Source organism: Phyllobates terribilis, unplaced genomic scaffold (genome assembly GCF_046119375.1).
Source record: "Phyllobates terribilis strain yellow unplaced genomic scaffold, ASM4611937v1 Scaffold_1__5_contigs__length_1240528914, whole genome shotgun sequence".
Lineage (NCBI taxonomy): Eukaryota > Metazoa > Chordata > Amphibia > Anura > Dendrobatidae > Phyllobates > Phyllobates terribilis.
The window spans coordinates 44,696,658-44,716,845 of record NW_027362761.1 but is presented as its reverse complement, the minus strand read 5'-3'; positions in this window follow the sequence as shown (position 1 = coordinate 44,716,845).

The following is a 20,188-nucleotide window of genomic DNA, read 5'->3' as shown; positions in this document are numbered from 1 at the left end:
GTGAAGGATTCTTCTTCTTCTTTACTCCATTTGAATGGAGGATTCGGGTTCTTGGCCTTCTTGGACTGGCCCACTAAGAGGTCCTGCATGGGTGCCGCTATCTTGGTGAAACCCTTGATGAATCTCCTGTAGTAGCATACCAGCCCGAGGAACTGCCTCACTTCCTTGATAGTGGAGGGTCTTGGCCAGTCCTTGATCACGGTGACTTTTTCAGGGTCTGGTGCTACACCTTTGGCGCTTACCACATGACCTAGGTACTGCACCTCGGGCTTCAACAGGTGGCACTTGGACGGCTTTACTTTCAGGCCAAAACCAGATAGGGCTTCGAACACCTCGGCCAGGTGCTCCAGGTGGTCTTCGTATGTCTTTGAGTAGATGATTGCGTCGTCTAGGTACAGCAGAACGGTTTCAAAGTTTTTGTGTCCTAGGCAACAATCCATTAACTGCTGGAAAGTTCCCAGGGCGTTGCAGAGCCCGAATGGCATGAAGTTGAACTTGCAGAGGCCCATTGGTGTCGTAAACGCGGTCTTCTCTCTGTCTGCCTCTGCCACGGGAACCTGCCAATACCCACTGGTGAGATCCAAAGTGGAGAAATAGTTAGCGGATCTTAGTGCAGCTAATGATTCCTCAATTCTGGGTAATGGGTAGGCGTCCTTATGTGTAATGCGGTTAATCTGTCTATAATCAACACACATCCTCATTGTACTATCTTTCTTTCTAACGAGGAGTAATGGAGCTGCCCAGGGGCTACAACAATCTCTGATCACCCCAGCCTCCTTCACCTCCCGTAACATTCCCTTGGCACATTGATAGTGAGCTGGAGGTACAGACCGGTACCTCTCTTTATTGGGTGGATGGTCTCCTGTGGGGATATGATGTTGAACCCCTTTTACCTGCCCAAAGTCTAGTGGGTGTTTGCTAAAGACTCACTCATATTCTTGGACCACCCAGTACACCCCATGCTTTTGGTGCAAAGGGGTGGAGTCAGTGCCTACTTGTAGCTTCTGACACCAATCCTCCTTCTGCCCCTTGGAGCCATTATCCTCTGCCTGTTTGGACAGAGGCAAGGGTTCCACTGCCTTTATTGCGTTGTTACTGACAGTGAACAGCTAAGCAAGGGTGGCATACCGGGGTAAGTGGACCTCTTTCTCCCCACAATTCAGGATGCGTATCGGTACTCTCCCCCTGAAGACATCGACCACCCCCCGGGCCGTCAAGATGGTGGGCCTACTATCAGAGTACACGGGTTCTACCAGGGCCTGATAATCTTGACCCCTGAGACCTATTGCTGCCCGACACCATATTATCATTTCACTCCTAGGGGGCATTGCAATGGGGAATGGATCACTCATTCTGACACTACCGACTTCTCCTCCAGACAGCTCTACCTGTTGTCTTTGCATCAGGGCTTTGATCACCTTCTGCAGAACTCGCTGCTGGCTTGAACTGGCAGTCTCTGCGACCTGTTGCAACAAAACAGTAATTTCCCCCAGACAATTCTCTATCACATTGGTGCCTATAGTTATCATAGGATGGCTTTCTCAGCGATCAATATCTACAATAATCATCCCTTGTGATAGCAATTCTACTCGGCCAACCTTTATGGTCACCTCTTTATAGCCCACCTGAGGCAAGGGCTGACCATTGCTGGCAAAGATGTTAATATGTTCATCTGGACTGCGGGTAATGTCTGAATCAGTCCAGTATCGTTTATAAAGTATATATGGCATCGTTGTCACCTGGGAACCAGTGTCCAGCAATGCGTTCATCGGGATGCCATCAAGCATGACAGGTAGGACCGGTCGTCCTCCCACGTACTTGTCTCGCCAGCTTTTTGGACCTGGTCGTCTTACTCCTTCCTGGTTGTTGGCCCTCTGCCCCAGCGGTTGCACGTTTAAATTGCAGAATCTTGCGAGGTGCCCCGCCTTTTGACTCCGGTGGCAGATGGGTTGTCCGTCCTGGTCGTAGTGATCGCTGTTTCTCCCTCCGGTCGGTGGAATTCTTCTCTGTCATCGCCACGGGACGTCATCTGAACTGGAAGCCAACTGGATTCTTTCCTTTGGAGACACTTGCATGGTCTGCACGGTTTTGGTTAGTGTAGCCACGCTTTTGGTCAGCTCCTGGACCTGAAGGCGTAGGTCTGCAGAGGGGTCATTATCTAGGGTCTGCGCGTCAGCCTCCACAGGTACCGGGGAAAAGGACGCCACCTCCTGGTGGTATGTGATAGCTGGGCGCCGGAGGGGTGCAGTGCCACTTGGGGTTGGTCACAGCACCCGGATGGCCCGATCTTTAAATTGCACAAAGTCCAGATCAGGGTTTTGCAGAGCCATAATTCGCAGCTGTGTCTGGTGAGCATTAGACAGGAGCCCCTCGATAAACTGCTCAGTTAGCAATCTGTCCTCATCTCGCACACTGTCGGGGTCTACCTGTTTAATGGCCCGCAGCGCCTCCTGCAGGTTTAGAGCATAGTCCCTCAGACAGGGGGTACACTTGGAACAAACTGCGCAGTCTCTCCTCAAATTCGCTCAGGGTGTGCGACTCCCCTGAGTACTGGGGCAACCACGCCGCCCCCGGTATATATGGCATTGTTAACGGCATTACAGTGGCGGCGGCTGCGCCCGCGGCTGGATCCTCTCCCAGGTTGGGCATCTTCCTAGTGAACCTCAGCCAGGTCCTGGGTTTCTGCTGACGTACCAGTATGCTGCTCTGCTGGTGAGAGGGATCGCTTACCCGGCGGTTCCAGATTGGGGCCTCCTACTTCCCCTCCGCTGACGGCAAATGACGTGATGAAACAGTTCAGTAAAGTCTATGGCACACAGTACCCGGTTATACCGGGCTTCGTTTATCCTGTTCGGGACGCCAAGTTGACACGCCCCCTGGGCCGTGGGGTACTCGATAGCTGGGTCGGTCGATGCTGGGGGATGTCACGGTGGCAGTGACTCGGTCCATGGCCCAGGGCGGTCAATTAAAGGGAAAGTGAAAGGGGAATAAAGTTTTTAGAGATAATGTTCGTGACGCCACCTGTGGTATGCGGCTATATGGGGCCGCCGCTGCGGTGCAGATCCTCTGGAGCTGATGGTGACACAGTAAAGTTGGTTCAGCTCTCCACAGACAGAGCTTAGCTCCAGGGCAGTAGATGGTGATTTTATGAGGTAGATGTTGTTGGTGCTGTGTAATGCAGGTGATGGCGCAGATAATGACCAGTCCACAGCTTAATGGCGATTTCCTCTTATCTTTACTTGCTGTTTGTTAAGCAGACCGGGGCACGGGTACTAGCTGGTAGTAGAGGTCCGGGTGGCCTGGGAGCAAGTTGGGGATCCACCTCGCCAGGTGAAGTTGTGGCCTTCCCTCTGCGCTAATCTCTTTGGCCCTGCTGCTTGAAGCTATGCTGCGGCCCTTGTCCCTGAGTAAAACGTCTATTTCCTCACCCGTATGGCAAGCAGCTCAGGCCTTCCTTAAGTGTCGCTCCCACGTGGCGGTGCTGGGCCCTATGGTGCTGCTGTGTCGCCGGGCGTGTGGTGGGGCCAGGAGACCTGCAGTCTCCTGCCCTCCAGATTCTGCTGCTGGGCCTTCAGTGCCCCACAACCACGGACTCCAGTGTCTGGCTCCTTTGCGCTTCTCTCCTCTGGGGCAAGCTTGTACACAGCTCCCTTCCCCAGGTCCTTCCTCGTCGCTCTCCTGTCTCCAACTCCTCTCAACTGACAACTCACTAACCCCGCCTCCAGATTTCAGTTTGAAGGGGAGGAGCTCCCCTTTCTGGTCTGGAGCCAGAAAAGTGTTGTATGCTGGTAAACCTGATTAGGGGACCCCTCCTTGCTTCCAGGCATGGCATCACCCCATGTGAGGGATGCAATGCCACTGTGGCAACCGGATCCCTGGGGTGCCACACTTACATATACACTGTGTAGACAGGCAGCAAGATGGCGTCTGCTGCCGACAGGTCCAGAACGGAGTGGATGTGTCACCGAGGTACTTGGTCTTGGTGATTTGACACCTGCCGCAGTACGGGTTCAGGTCTTAAGAATGATTGGTAAGATATGGGCGGGACCACTGTTTCCCATCCTTCAATCCAGGAGGTTCTCCTGGAGTTAAAAAGGCAGCAGAGCTGCTCATAACTGTCTGGCTGTGGAGGTGTGAGCACCTCTGAACCTTAGGCCTGATTAAAGGCCTGTAGGATACTGGTCAGCTTTGACAGTGGCTGATAGGGCCTGAAAAGCCTGTAAGGATATTTCTGTTTGTTTCATTTGTTTCTAATGGTCTTAGAAGTGTACCACGATGGAGCAGGGCACTTCGGGTGGAAAAAGTTGGAGAGTTTTATTAAGTAAAATAAAACTTCCTTTGCACCAAGAAGTTTTGTGCCTGAGTGAACGTTACTCAGCTGCCTGAAAGTGAGTAAATACCTACAATTGGCGCCTAAGAGTGTGGGCAGTAATCCCAAGAAGCACATATGGTTGCTGGATAGAACTGTATGTCCCATGTGAAAGTGACGCGCCCAGGGGATGGGGACGACTCGGCGCCCGGGCCTTGTTGTTGGTTTTGGGGATGCCGCGGTGGCCGGCTCCCGGGCCTGTACCCTGGGGTCATTCTTAAAAAGGAAGGGAATGGGGGTGAGGTGTATGGGATAGGAAAAGTTTGTGACGCCACCCGTGGTGTCTGGTGAGGATCACCAGCGCTGCTACAGTCCTCTGAGGCCGGTGGTCAGGCAGCTTAGTTGGTGCAGCTCCCCACAGGTGGAGCGGGGCCTCAGGGCAGCATAGGAGAAGGGATGCAGGACAGAGTGGACCCAGCCGGGTCGGAAGAAGAATAGGCACACTCACAATAGTTCACTTCAGTACCTTTACTGGTGGTGTTTCAGGCACGATCCAGGGCACTGTAGGGTGAAGAGTGCATTTCAGGACTCTCCCCAGTGAGCGGGTGTGGGGCCTCCTGTTTCTTGCCTTTTCCTGATGAAGTTTATGACCTGCCTGGAGCTAGGCCTAACTTGGTCTCTGTCTTGCGCCGGCTGATCTGGTGGTAAGGCCTTCTGTTGGAGATCGCCCTCCCTGGTCTCTTGGGCCTCAGTGACTCCTGACCCTGGTATATCAGTCAGCTTTTGGTGTTCCTGGGACATGTAGTTCGCCAGGGGTTCCGGTAGTTTCTACTGGTCGTAGAGATCCCTGCAAACTCGGACCCGGTGTCCAGTATATGGTGTTGGGGTGAGCTGACTAAGCTCCTCTGCCCCCTATGTAGTTCGCTTACTCCACTTGCCTTCGGCCACGCTCGGGGTCCTCATTAGGCTTCACACTGGCAGTAGGCCTCGCTACTCTTCACTGCTCTTACGGCGCTGGTACACCTTGGGCTCACTAACCTGAGCTCCCTTAGTCTGGGCTGGACTGACTTTCTCTTTGGCTGCAGCAAACTTTAGACTGCTTACTCCAGGCTGTAGATTCCAGACTGACTGTAACTAGACTCCTTACAGACTTCAGACTTCAGACCAGACTAAACTGCCTGGCTCCACCTTCCCTATTTATATCCCTAACGGGCTCCCTCTGGTGGTCTGAGGTGGAAGGTGGAGGTGTGTGTATGCTATGAGGGCCTCTTGTGGAGGAATCCGTCCATGCACCCCTGTAGGATCTGTGGCACCAATGCGCAGCAGGGCGCCACATTCCCCCCTAGCAAAGCTCAGTACTCCCGGACTGAAGTACTTTTTATAACGACAATACAATAACTCTTCCCTTTATGGGAGGCAATTTCTTGAACGTTACATATAAAACATTATAAATAATAAATAGATATGTACAATATAATAAGCAACCCCAGAATTCAAGTCTCTTCCGGTGAGGTTCCCCGACAGGATGTCCATCTCAAAGGGTAAAGTACTTGGTAGCTTGAGGGACCTGTCCCAAACCCTCCACGTAGGCCGTGGGGTGGCTGCAGGGCATGGCGATCCCGAGTTGGACCTCCGTTAGTGCCACACCAAACAGGTTTTTCTTCTGAGGTCACCTAAAGGGGCACTCCAGGGAGTGCAATTATTTACAAGAAGCAGTTTTTGGGCTGCGCATAGTCCTCAGCCACAAAGTTCTTGATGTACCCTTACGGGTAATTAGAGGCAAACAAGAAAAGTGTCCATATCACTTAAATTGTTCATTATAAGGCAAAACACAAGTTAATAAAAACATATATGAAAATACACAATATAATACCCCAGGGGCAACTATCTACACTGTCAGAGTTTCCTTCTTTACTCTCTGTATCTGGCAGGGGTCTGACCTCATGTGCTACGTGTCGATCTGCCTAGTACGGGAGTATGGATGGTATCTGTGTCTGCACCGTCTGCTACCCTGTCAGTTCTACGTGTGGGTAGATTGTAAAACTGCCTTAACCTCTCTATGGGACTGGCAAGTGTACCATTGGCTGGGCCTTCTTGCTCTACTCCAACCGGGGATCCTTCTTCCGGGGATTCTTCTTGAGCAGGCTCTTCTGTATCACTTACAGGCTCTACTTGCTGTGGAGGGTCTTCTGGCTGTTGAAAGAAGTGGATCACAGGTATTATAACTGCTCCTCCTATTTGGGGCCAATCTGCCGGGAAATCTCCTAATTCAGTGTGGAGTACTTCTTCCTCAGGCTCCTCTGGTTCAGTGAGAGGCACTTCCTCCTGGGGCTTTAGCAGGTCTGGACACAACTTCAGGTGGTCTCTTGATACCATTGCAGTTGTTCTTCCTCCGTCCTTGGTGATTAGACAAGTCTTCCTGCTATCGAATCTTGACTTTAACACAGTGTAGGGTTCTCTCTCCCACTGGTCATCAACTTTGTGATTTCTCCTTTTCCTCTTTAACACCACTTCTCCTGGTGTGAAGGGTTCTGCTGGTGCACTTTTATTGTAGTAGGCTTCCTGCTTGTCTCTTACCCTATTCAGACTGTCTTCGACACAGGCCTGTACTCTTCTGTACAGCTCCTGTCTAGTCGTGTCCCAGTCCTCAGTGGACATATCTGCTTCTGGTTCTACTACACCAAGCTCCAGGTCCATGGGCAACTTCCCAGGTCTTGCTCGCATGAGATATGCTGGAGTACAATTGGTGGAACTCACAGGTATGTGGTTGTACAGATCTATCAGGTCAGGTAGTAGGTCTGGCCACTGATTTCTCTCCTCTAGTGGTAAGGTCTTCAGCAGGTCGATGACGATGTTATTCATCTTTTCACAGAGACCGTTGATTTGGGGGTGGTACGGTGTAGTCCAGATCTTTTTACACCCGTACAGATGACAGAACTCCTTGAACAATTCGGCTTCAAAGGCTGAGCCTTGATCTGTCAGCACCTGCTCCGGGTATCCATGGGGCCTGCAGAAGTACGCCTGAAACATCTTCGCCGCAGTTTCTGCCCTCAGATCCTTGACGGGAGCGACCACCAGGAACCGGGAGTAGTGATCCACCATGGTCAGGGCATAGGAGTATCCTGACCTGCTGGGTGACAGCTTGACATGATCCAGGGCCACGATCTCCAAGGGCCGAGTTGTCTTGATGGGTTGCAGGGGTGCCTTCTGGCTGCTGTAGTCTTTCCTTCTGAGGCTACAGGGTCCACAGTCTCGGCACCATCTCTCTATGGAGCTCCGCATTCCAACCCAGTAAAATCAACACTTCAGCAGGGTTTCTAGCTTCTTCCAGCCAAAGTGCCCCGCCTGATCGTGGTAGGCTTCCAACACCATCTGGATGTCTGTCTTGGGCACCACTATCTGCCATACCATCTCATGGGTTTTTGGGTTGACGCACCTCCGGCACAGCTTCTCTCTATAGATGAACAGCCGGCTCTTCTCATTCCAAAGCTGCTTGGTTGTAGAGACGCGTCCTTCTCCAGGGAGGAACCTTCCTGGGTTATCAGCTCTTTGATATGGCTGACAACCGGGTCGCTGTCCTGGGTCTCCTTCCAGCTGTGGTGAGGCAGGGGGTTTAACGTCTTACCGCGATGCCTCCTGGAGGCTCGTTGCTCGTGGACCATCCCATTCCAAAGAAAGACAGGTAGCTCAATCTCCTCCAGGTCATCCACCTCTTCTTCAGTGTCTGACTGGTGAGGCATCCTGGACAGGGCATCGGCGTTGGCGTTCTTGCGGCCCGCCCGGTACTTAATAGTGAGTTGGTAGTTTGACAGCCGAGCCATCCATCGTTGCTCCATAGCTCCTAACTTGGCTGTTTTTAGATGAGTCAAGGGGTTGTTATCAGTAAAGGCAGTGAATATACTGGAGGCTAGATAGTGCTTGAACCGCTCGGTGATGGCCCAGACCATGGCCAGGAACTCTAACTTGAAGCTGCTATAGTTCTCCGGGTTCCTCTCGGTCGGGCGGAGCTTCCTGCTTGCATAGGAGATCACCTTCTCTTTGCCATTCTGCTTCTGACTCAGTACAGCTCCTAATCGTTCGTTGCTGGCATCAGTGTACAGCAGGAACGGTTAGCTGTAGTCAGGGTAGACTAGGATCTCTTCGCCGGTCAGGATCTCCTTCATCACATTAAAAGATTCAGCTTGCTCCTTACACCACTGGAACGGGGGATTTCTGCCTCTGGGGAACTGTCCTACCAGGAGGTCTTGCAGAGGCGCCGCTTTCTTGGTATAGACCTTCACAAACCTCCGGTAATACTCGACTAGTCCCAGGAACTGACGTACCTCCTTGAGGCTCTTCGGCTACGGCCATTTCTGGATGGCAGTGACCTTCTCCGGGTCTGGTGCTACTCCCTCTGGACTAACGATGTGCCCCAGGAGCTGTACCTTTCGCTTGAGCAGGTGGCACTTTGAGGGCTTCAGCTTCATCCCATACCGGGACAGCGACTCAAATACTTCAGCCAGGTGCTTCAAGTGGTCCTCATACGTTTTGGAGTACACTATCACGTCGTCCAGGTATAGTAGTACAGTCTCGAAGTTGCGGTGTCCCAGGCAGCACTCCATCAATCTCTGGAACGTTCCGGGGGCGTTGCAGAGTCCAAACGGCATATTATTGAACTCGCAGAGTCCCATCGGGGTGGTGAAGGCCGTCTTCTCCCGATCCTCCTCCGCAACAGCTACTTGCCAGTATCCACTAGTGAGGTCAAGGGTGGAGAAGTAATTTGCAGACTTTAAGGCAGCCAGGGATTCCTCTATACGTGGTAAAGGGTATGCATCTTTATGTGTAATGCGATTTACTTGTCTGTAATCTACACACATTCTCATGCTTCCGTCCTTTTTCCTGACTAGAACTAGAGGAGCTGCACAGGGACTACAACTATCCCTTACTACCCCTGCCTTCTTCATGTCGTGCAACATCTCCTTCGCCTTCTGGTAGTGTACTGGTGGTATAGGCCTGTAACGTTCTTTGATGGGTGGATGGTCACCTGTGGGGATATGGTGTTGAACCCCCTTAATCCTCCCAAAGTCAAGTGGGTGCTTACTGAATACCTGCTCGTATTCCTGAACCACCCGGTGTACACCCTGCTTCTGATGGGCAGGAGTGGTGTCTGTCCCAACATGGAGCTGTTGACACCAATCCTCCACCTGGGTTGCCGGGTCATTATCCTCCACTTCGTCTGGTGAGGTTAAGGACTAAGCCGTATGTATGGAGTTGTTATTTACTGTGTACAGTTTGGCAACAGTGGTGTAGCGTGGTAATCTAACCTCGTCCTCCCCATAGTTTAGGAGGCGTATGGGCACCGTCCCATTGCGTACATCCACTACCCCTCTGGCAGTCAAGAGTGTAGGCCTATGCTCCGAGCTAAGGGGCTCTACTACCGCCTGGTAGCTCCGTCCTTTGAGAACTATTGCTGCTCTACACCAAATCAGCATTTCACTCATTGGGGGAATCACAATGGGTACCGGGTCTGTCACATGTACATTACCAATTTCACCGTCTGTCAGCTTTACCTGTTGCTGGTACATAAGGGCTCGGATCTCTTTCTGCAGTGCCCTTCTCTGCCCTGGTCTGGCAGTGTCAGCTATCTGTTGGAGCAAGAACAACACTTCTCCCAAATAGTTACTAACAACATTTGTGCAAAGTACCATATACAAGTCTGTATTATCAGGATTAGTTTCTACTACAATTAGTCCCTGGTCCTGCAGTTCCACTCTTCCCACCTTTACTGCCACATCCTTAACCCCAACTAGGTTAAGGGGGAGGCCGTTTGAGGCATACACGGAAAGATTGGGATCTGGCGGGTGAAGTTCGTCTATGGACCAGAACCTTTTGTAGAGGACATCAGGCATGATGGTTACCTGAGATCCTGTGTCCAGCTGAGCGGGTGTCGCGATGCCGTCCAGTATTATGGACAGGAAAGGTCTTCCTCCCACGAACCTGCGGTACCAGCTTGATGGGCCAGGGGGGTCTACTCCTGGGTGTCGGCCCCAGGGTTTTCTTGTTTAAAGGCATTGGTCGCTGGTCCTCCCAGGGGGTGGCGTTGTCCTCCTCCTCCTTCTCATCCAGGGGACATGCTCAGGGCTGTCGGCTAGCAGGGTCCTTCCTTCCTCCTCGGGCTCCGTCCGCAGCTGCAGGGCACTCAGTACAGTGGTCAGGGTTTTGCTCAACTGACGCACTTCAGAGCGCAGGCTGTCCAGCTCGCTAGGGGACGTTGCTGGAACCTTGGCTTCAGCAGCCACCGGGGAACAGGTGGACGCTGCAGGCACTGGGGTGGCCCCACCCTGGTAACATTGGATAGCAGTTGTTTCCAGGGGTTGCAGTCCTTTTATAGCCATGTCCTTAAGGGTGTCAAAGGTGGCATCTGGATGATCCAGGGACCACCAACGCACAGTCCTGCTCTCCTCTTGAGACCTCAGTCCCCGGATAAACTGTTCCTTCAGCATTTTATTTTCATTATCGATGCTGGTTGAACTAACCTGTTTCAGAGCTCGCAGGGCCCCTTGTAAACGCCAGGCATAGTCCCGAACACTGTCCTCCGGTTGCTGAGAGCAGTTGTAGAACCTCATCCGGAGGTCTGTCACAGTACGATTCTCGAAAACAGTCTGTAACTTTTTAAAGATTGCGGACACTGACTCCTGGTCTGCGGCCGACCAGGTTTCTACTGTACTTCTCGCTCCGCAGCACCAGTCAATTGTCCCAATACAACAGCGGCTCTTTGCTTGCCTGTCATAGAGTACATGTCCAGTATACCGCATATTTTCCTTTTGAATCCAGACATCTGATTTGCCGCTGTACTGGGGGAGCCACTTCGCTCCAGGGATGTACGGTAGGGCCATGGGTATGACAGGGGTTACAAGCCCTGCTGGTGGAGCGGCTGCTTCGACCTGCTCGGCGCAGAGCGCGGGTTGAACATCAGAGCGGTTAACAGGTACTCCGGCGTTGTGTTGTACTTCGGACATTCTGGCGCCCCCCTAGCGAACCGTGGCCTACCTTCTTTTCTTTTCTTCCGGTAAGCCGCAGCTCCGCAGGTGACGGTCTTCTTCAGGACCTTGCGTCGTTTGTGTCCTACGTCAGAGCGCTCCCCGGGGTTCCTTCCAGGACCTGGCGGTTCCTGGTTTGACGTCGAGGCGTGGGGCGTGTACGGGGCTTCTCGCGCTTCAGCAGGTACGCCTCTCAGTTTCCCGCGGTTACGCCCTTCTTTCCGCTCGGCGGCACAACAATGGCGGCGATCTTCGCCACAGTTAAATACACAGTTTTTTTGATTAAAGGTGCACAGTACCCGGTGGCAACGGGCACAACACTCCGTCGTTGCAGCGGGTATGGAATCCTGTTCGTGACTCCAGGAAGAGATGACGCGCCCAAGGGATGGGGACGACTCGGCGCCCGGGCCTTGTTGTTGGTTTTGGGGATGCCGCGGTGGCCGGCTCCCGGGCCCGTACCCTGGGGTCACTCTTAAAAAGGAAGGGAATGGGGGTGAGGTGTATGGGATAGGAAAAGTTTGTGACGCCATGTATTGCTAATAAAAATATGGATATCTTATAGCCTACATATTGTAACATATTGTTTATATGCTTTGATAAAGTGTGGTCATCAGACCAAGTGTGGAATATATTGCAATATACTGCAGTGTAATATCATTGATATACTGTGATACTGATAAGGTAGTTCTTTCACATGAACTGTCCTTGATGCATGCTATACACAAAGTGTTTGCTAGGTGTCAATGCAGTAAGACAATGTTAATTGTTCTATGGTCTATGAAGTTGTGTGTTTCAAAGATTCATTATCCTGATTTGTACACAAGTGACCAGTGTTATATTTGCTTTGTTATTGTAACCAAAATACTGATTCAGATAATGTGTGTACACTTACCATTATGTTCAATAAGAAATACACAGATCTATTGTCTAAAACAATGTTTATAGGTAAACTTCTCGAGATTACAGAACCTGGCCAATTCTGTATTATCGACGAATCATACTTATAAACATTAACCAGCTTTATGCTTCCATTGTCTAAACCTTATAAAAGTCACTGGAATCATGATACAGACAGAAGCTTTCTTGTGTAGACTTCTCAGGGGTTCTCTGTCAATTAGACAGATGATGCTCATAAACTCCTAGAGACAGAAGCCATAAGTTATACCTGCACTGATGTGTAGTGTTGTATGTACCTGCCCATGCAGTGTTGTGAAGACTTCCAGGGGTCTCTCTGTCTTGGTGAAATTGCTTCTCTGATGTTCCAGACGGATGATGTTTAAAAGCTCCTTGGTGACGAAGTGAGTATATATATATATATGTACTTAACCTTTGTATTATAACATATACAAAAGTGTATGCAATATCATCATATCATACTATTCCTTTAATTATGTATTTTACCTTTTAAATCAACTATTATAAATAAAATTGCGTTATATCGCAAAGGGTTGCCTTCTTTAAAGCCGTATCCGAACCTTATTGCTAAAAACTTGGCATAACACGCCACCCGTGGTGTCTGGTGAGGATCTGAGGCCGGTGGTCAGGCAGCTTAGTTGGTGCAGCTCCCCACAGGTGGAGCGGGGCCTCAGGGCAGCATAGGAGAAGGGATGCAGGACAGAGGGGACCCAGCCGGGTCGGAAGAAGAATAGGCACACTCACAATAGTTCACTTCAGTACCTTTACTGGTGGTGTTTCAGGCACGATCCAGGGCACTGTAGGGTGAAGGGTGCATTTCAGGACTTTCCCCAGTGAGTGGGTGTGGGGCCTCCTGCTTCTTGCCTTTTCCTGATGAAGTTTATGACCTGCCTGGAGCTAGGCCTAACTTGGTCTCTGTCTTGCGCCGGCTGACCTGGTGGTAGGGCCTTCTGTTGGAGATCGCCCTCCCTGGTCTCTTGGGCCTCAGTGACTCCTTACCCTGGTATATCAGTCAGCTTTTGGTGTTCCTGGGACATGTAGTTCGCCAGGGGTTCGGGTAGTTTCTGCTGGTCGTAGAGATCCCTGCAAACGCGGACCCGGAGTCCAGTATATGGTCTTGGGGTGAGCTGCCTAAGCTCCTCTGCCCCCTATGTAGCTCGCTTACTCCACTTGCCTTCGGCCACCTCAGGGCCCTCACTAGGCTTCACACTGGCAGTAGGCCTCGCTACTCTTCACTGCTCTTACGGCGCTGGTACGCCTCGGGCTCACTAACCTGAGCTCCCTGAGTCTGGGCTGGATTGACTTTCTCTCTGGCTGCAGCAGACTTTAAACTGCTTACTCCAGGCTGTAGATTCCAGACTGACTGTAACTGGACTCCTTACAGACTTCAGACTTCAGACCAGACTGAACTGCCTAGCTCCACCTTCCCTATTTATATCCCTAACGGGCTCCCTCTGGTGGTCTGAGGTGGAAGGTGGAGCTGTGTGTATGCTATGAGGGCCTCTTGTGGAGAAATCCGTCCATGCACCCCTCTAGGATCTCTGGAACCAATGCGCAGCAGGGCGCCACAAAAGCAGTTGCAGCAATGCAAGCACAGTCGGACAAAATGGAGGACCTAATCAAGCAGCTGGTCCAGGCCAACATGCAGCAACACCAAGCCCAGCGGGAAACTAATAAACTGTTGATGAATTTGATAACGTTAGGTCGTCATATTGAATATGTCGTCATTAGTGTTGAGCGCAAGTGCTCGTTACTCGAGTTTGCATTGGGGGCGGAGACTCAAGCATGTCACTCGAGCACCAACGATACTTGGTGTATACCTGAGCACCCGATACAAACTCGAATAGCGAGCAATTGTGCTAAACACTAGTCGTCATATCGTCACCATTTTGTATTTTTACTTTTAAAAAGTAGACCCTAACCCTAAGCCCAACTGTAATGGCAAAGAATGAAAGAAGTAAAACATTTAAAATTAAAAAAATGTAATCTGACCAAAGGGATGACACAGGGATTATTTATTAATTATTGGGCTTTTGATCACTGTGATAAAGTCTATCACAGTGGTCAAAAGTCTGGAACCAATAGGAAAATTCCTGTTGTCAGATGCTGGCCGGCAGTTCCCAGCGGGCACACTGTGCATGCGCCCGCCATTTTTCTTCATGAACAGGACCCAGAGGGACAGGGATGGAGAAGGAGGGCCCGGGGGATGTACTGAGGGGGGCTTGGGGACATCATTTCTCTCTCCTCTGACATGTTATATCATGTCAGCAGAGAGAGAAATTATTTTTATAGTAGACACACTTTTTTTGCTTGACCACTCTTTTTCATTGAATAACGACGATCATGTGATCGTGGACCAAAAAAAACGTCCCTGATAGTGTTCTCCAGGGTCTCAGCTATCCCAGTAGCTGGGACCCCAGAGATTTTCAGACTCTGGGGGAGGTGCTATAGGCTTATTCCAGATCGCCTTTTTAAAACTGCGATGAGGGAATAAGGTCCCTTAATGGCCGCCGTTTTAATGAGTATCGGCAGTCGTTAAGGGGTTAAAGAAATAAATAAATGATGCTGAATCATTATTTAAAGGGTCCAAAGTATAATGTGTTCATGATTCAGTGCAAAACAGTACAATGTTTACACAGACCACACAAAAGCCTATTGAGCATCTGCTTGCATTTACAGTATCTTCCCTTTCACCAATAGGCTAGGGTCCAATAGTTTTTTCTGCTGACTCTAGCTTCTGGGGATCATAACTCTACCTATAGGGTGTATATTTGACATCAGAATGGAATAGTTAGTTCTAGTGAGTGATCTGAAAGGGAAATAACACATAATCTCAATATTTTATGATACTAGGCTAAGCTGTCACAGAAAAGTGATATCACGATTAGGAATCGAGGAAGAAATTTTAGGGATCCTATCAATAGGAGATGTGGCGCCCCTGCAGGTTCAGTCGCCACAGAGATACTGCATCTCACCCAGAGGTGTGGTGCCCCACTCTCAGGTAAGGAGGGAGTACTGCCCGGGACCCACCCACCTGCATCCAACACTACACCATTCCAGACCAGCAGGCGGGGCAAGATGCACTTGACGCGCCCCTGGGCCTACTTGGTGTAGCGTTGCGCACGCGTGGGACTACCCGGAGCCGGGCCTGTTGGGGGTAGTAGTCTCGTGGCGGTGACCCGGTCCGTGCCCAGGGAGTCAAACTGTGTGGCTGAGTATATTAGCAGTAGATGTAGGACGACTACGCCACCCATTGAATGCAGCTATGGAGCTGCCGCTGCAGGGCAGACCGCTGAGGCCGGTGGAAGGATGGTGCAGCGTGGATGGTATAACCCCCAACGGGAGGGGTATGGCCTCAGGGCAGCCGACGTGGATGATGGGGGTAGTAGGAACCACTCAGAGACGATGCGGTGTAGTTCAGGGTCTTTACTGGTGACAAAGATAGACCCTCCCGGAGTACTGGCTAGCGGTCGGGGCCTGGTCAGTCCTTGAGCAGATGGGATTCCCCTTGGCCAGGCGGAGTTGTAGGCCTCCCCAACTAATTGTACTCTTCTGGCTTCCTTGCTAGAGGCGGGTAAAGGTAGCCCACGTCCCTGAGTGTACCGTGTGGTGCTCACCCGTATGGCCGGTGACTCGGGACCTTCTAGTGGCTTCCGCTCCACGACGGCGGTGCTGGTCCCACGCGTGTGACCGTGCCTTCGGGTTTCTTGGCCAGAGGACCTGAAATCCCCTGCCGGTCGGTTTCTGCTGCTGGGTCAGGGTTAATCCCCACAGCCTCGGACTCCGGGTCCGGTGGTAACTCTTCAATCAGGGCGAGCTCTTCAGCTGCCAGCCACTGATTCCTTTTAGCACTGCTCCCACTGAGCTCCTGATCTTTCTTTCCTAAGCTGCTTCTCTTCTTGGCACCACTACTTGCCAGATTAGTTCATGCGTCCGGGAGTTAACCATTCTGCGGCACAACTTCCCCTTGTAAAGGAACAGTCGACTCTCCTCAGCCCACAGTTGCTTGGCTTCCTCCGGAGCGTCTGGGTCAAGGCGTGCATCTGGCCGAGTCAGCATCTCCTTTACCAGTCGGACAGCAGGGTCACTGTCTTGCGTCTCCGCCCAGTTGTAATGAGGTAATGGGTTGAACGTAGCGGATTGCTTACTCCTTACACGGTGGGAATACTGGATAGTCCCATGACGGTGGAACGCGGGGAGTTCAACTTCTTCCAGTTCCTCTGAATCTTCCCCTATGTCCGGTAGGTTCGGCATCCTGGACAGGGCGTCCGCGTTGGTATTGGAGCGTCCTGCCCTGGAGCAGAGATGGATGGCCCGTCTGTCCAACTATGAGTTTACAATCAAATACCGGAAGTTGACGCGCCCCCTGGGCCAGTGCTGTAGTGCGGCGCACGTGTGCGCGGGGGAATACCCGGAGCCGGATCCGATGGGGGTAGTAGTCTCCGAGTGGCGGGGACCCGGTCCGTGCCCAGGGTGGTCAAACTAAGTGTGTGGCAGTCTTTGTAGATGTTGTTTAAGTGTCGACTACGCCACCCGTTGATTTGCGGTCGCAAGGCCGCCGCTGCAGAACAGTCCGCTGAGGCCGGTGGTATGTGTGCAGCAATGGTGGTATAACCCCCAACGGGAGAGGTATGGCCTCAGGGCAGCTGGTGCGGGTGAAGGGAGTGATAGAAAGGGCGTCCCGGCACCTTTAGTGCTGGTAGTGCGATGGAACACAGAGACTGATTGCAGTTTTCAATGCTTTACTCACAGATGTTATCAGTGTCAGTCCTGCAGGTGATGACGACCCGAGCCGTGCTGCGTCCACCAGGTACGGGGCTCGACCAACCCCCAGGCAGTTCCAGAGTGTGACCTTGAACTCCTTTCTCCGTTCCTTTCTCTGGCCGTCCCCACTAGGGACCCACCCATGTCCAGCTTCCTCGGGCCTTCTGGTGGCGAAACCTATCTCCGGTTTCCCTGACCCTATGTGGCGTGCCTTCGTGGTGAGTGTAGTGAGTGGTCACGCCAAGACGTGGCCACGACCTCCGGTTCCTGGCTGAGGATAAGTGGCCTCCACCAGTTCGGGATCCGGTACCCTGATCTGCCAACCCTTCACCCGCTGACTCCTAGCGTGTTCGGGTTCCCTCTTCCTTCATGTCTCTGGGCCTTTCTCCAGGTTCCATTCCTTCCTTGTTCCTTGTTCCTTTCCTCTTGTCTTTCTCTCTCTTGCTCCCTTCAGGAGCAGCACCCAGACAGGGCTGCTGCTCCCTGTCACTACTCTTCTCCTCTTTTTCTGTCTGACTGAACTCCTAAGATGGTGCCCACTTTTTATACTCCCTCTGACACCCGAGCCCAGGTGACTAGCACCCAATGGGCTCCTTCCTATGCCCAGAGTCCCTCCCCTCTCTGCTCCTGCACCACTGGGATATTCCTCCCCCCCTCCCACTCCAGCCAGGGACAGACGCTGTCGTACCTGCACATCTATCTGGTGGGAGTACCGTTGTTCTGTCCCCCGGAAATGGGATGTATGTGGTGCATGCAGCTAACTGAGTTCTAGTCCACACTCCATCCTTACCCGGGAGTGGAATACCACACCTCTGGTTCGAGGTGCAATACCCCTGTAGCAGCCGAGCCCTCGGGGTGCTACACACTGGCTTATGCTGAGCCCTGTGCCTGGTTGGAAGTGGGGGGAACCGAGTGAGGGGGAACCAAGCAGTGGGTGTGGGTGGAGGAACAAGAACAGGGGAGAACTTTAGTAGGAGTATAAGAAGAAGGGGAACCATCTAGAAGGGTTTAGTTCAGAGGAGACAGTCTGAGGAGAAGTAGTGGGAGCAGGAGCTCTGTAGGAGCTCTGCTCAGAGGAGAGAGCCTAGACTGAGAGGCCCAAGAGGACTGGCGGGACAAGGAAGGGAGCAGAGGGAAGGCTCCAGAAGCGAGGGGATCCCAGGTGCACGGCAAGTGCAGAAGCCACCCGTGCGCCCAAATCTACCAGAGCGTGGAGGGATCAGGCCGCAAAGGGGACCGGCTCCTAACTAGTGGAGAATTACAAGGCTCAGCTAGAAACCGGAGGCTTCTGTACTTTCAGGGTGCAGTTGCTCACAACCGCAACAAAATCGCTAAAAAGGTAGCCGCATAGGATTCAGGGGACTACACGTTGCCTGCCAAGATTCGAGGCTACTGGCTTGGAACACTGGTTGCGAGGCGCAGGGCAGGAGGGTGAGAGCCAGTGCAGGAATACGACCGAGGAAGGCACACAGAATGGGGTCCCGTTATGTACTCCTGAAACACCTGGGAGTTTGCTGTACCCCTGCCTTGGTAAACACAGGACGGCATGGGAGGTTACCCTGGCGCTGGGAACCTGGAGTCTGACAACTGTGAGTAAACCTTGAAGACTGCACCCCACTGTGTCCTAGAATTATTATCTGCGCCATCACCTGCACTACACTGCACAGCAACATTTACCTCATCAAATCACTGTGACACCCCCAGCACCGACCGGCCCAGCTACCGAGTACCCCACGGCCCAGGGGGCGCATCAGAGTCATGCTGAAAAGTCTCCATTATTGATGTTAGATTGGAGTGCTGAAGGGACAGGTCATGGAAGCTGGATGGAAAAGCCTGAGGAAGGTTCCCTCCACAAAATTGGATGTTGCAGGGCATTCTTGCCAATGAGAGTCACATTCAGCTCTGAGAAATGATCACGAGCCACATCCGAGCCCCCTCCCCCACAGTAGTGACACCCAGTACCTTGATATAAAGACAGTCAAAGCATCCCCACAAAAAGTACATTGTGACCTTCTGTCCCCCCACCTTATAGGCAGGATACTTACATCCAGTGCCAGCAGTTACCACTTTAACCCCATAAAGTATTCTTACATCAAGCATACGTATCACACTATTGCATCCAGCTTCAAGCACCTAACAGGCAGTATCATTCTGTCTCTAGCTTTACATTTTTATTCCCCCCACCCAGTATATAAATATTCACATCTGCTCTTCTGTGCATGGCTACTCAGAAAAGTCACCACCTGGAGGCCTGCTCTTCATTTCGGTTTGCTAGACCTGGTGGTAATGCATCAAGTTGACAATCGTGACCCCACATCATGGGACTGCAATCCACAGGTTGGGGATCCCTGTTGTAGAGTAAAGCCTTTTTGTGGGGGTGGAGCCAGAAGAATATGACGAGCCCCCTGGGCCGTGTGTGTGTGGGGATACCCGGAACCGAGGTTTTTGTGGGATGCTGGGGGTTGTAGTCACCGTGGCGGTGACCCGGTCCCGTGGCTCAGGGTGGTCAAACTAAATGGCAGTCTATAAGCTGAATGTCCGACTACGCCACCCGTGGATTGCGGTCAGAGTGTACCGCCGCTGCAGGGCAGACCGCTGAGTCTGGTATTGGAAATGCAGCAGAGGATAGTATAACTCCCCATGGGAGGAGTAGAGCCTCAGGGCAGAAAGTAGGGATGTTGGTGGTGATGGTGCGCGGGAGCAGCAGTAACCACACGGAGTCTGTCATACAAGTCAGGGTCTTTACTGTTGGTGGTATTAAGGGACCCGTCCGGAATACAGGTTAACAATAGAGGCCTGGTCAGTCTGAGAGCAACTGGGAAATCCCGCTGGTCAGGGGGAGTTTGTAGGCCTACCGAGCTGACTTCACTCTTTCTTGGCTATCCTGCTGTAGTGTAGTGGTAGCCCACGTCTCTGAGTGTACCATGTTGTTCTCACCCGTATGACTGGCGACTCGGGCCTTCCGTGCTTCTCACCCCTCCAGGGCAGTAGTGGTCCCTCTCGTGTGGCTGAGCCTCCGGGCTTCCTTGGGCCAGAGGACTTGAAGTCCCCTGCGTGGTGGTTTTCTGCTGCTGGGCTTATAACCCTCACAGCCTCGGACTCCAGTGTCCGGCTTTTCAAGTCTCTAGTCAGGATGAGCTCTTCTAGCTCCCCTCCTGGCCTTGTGTTCCTCCTCTGCCTA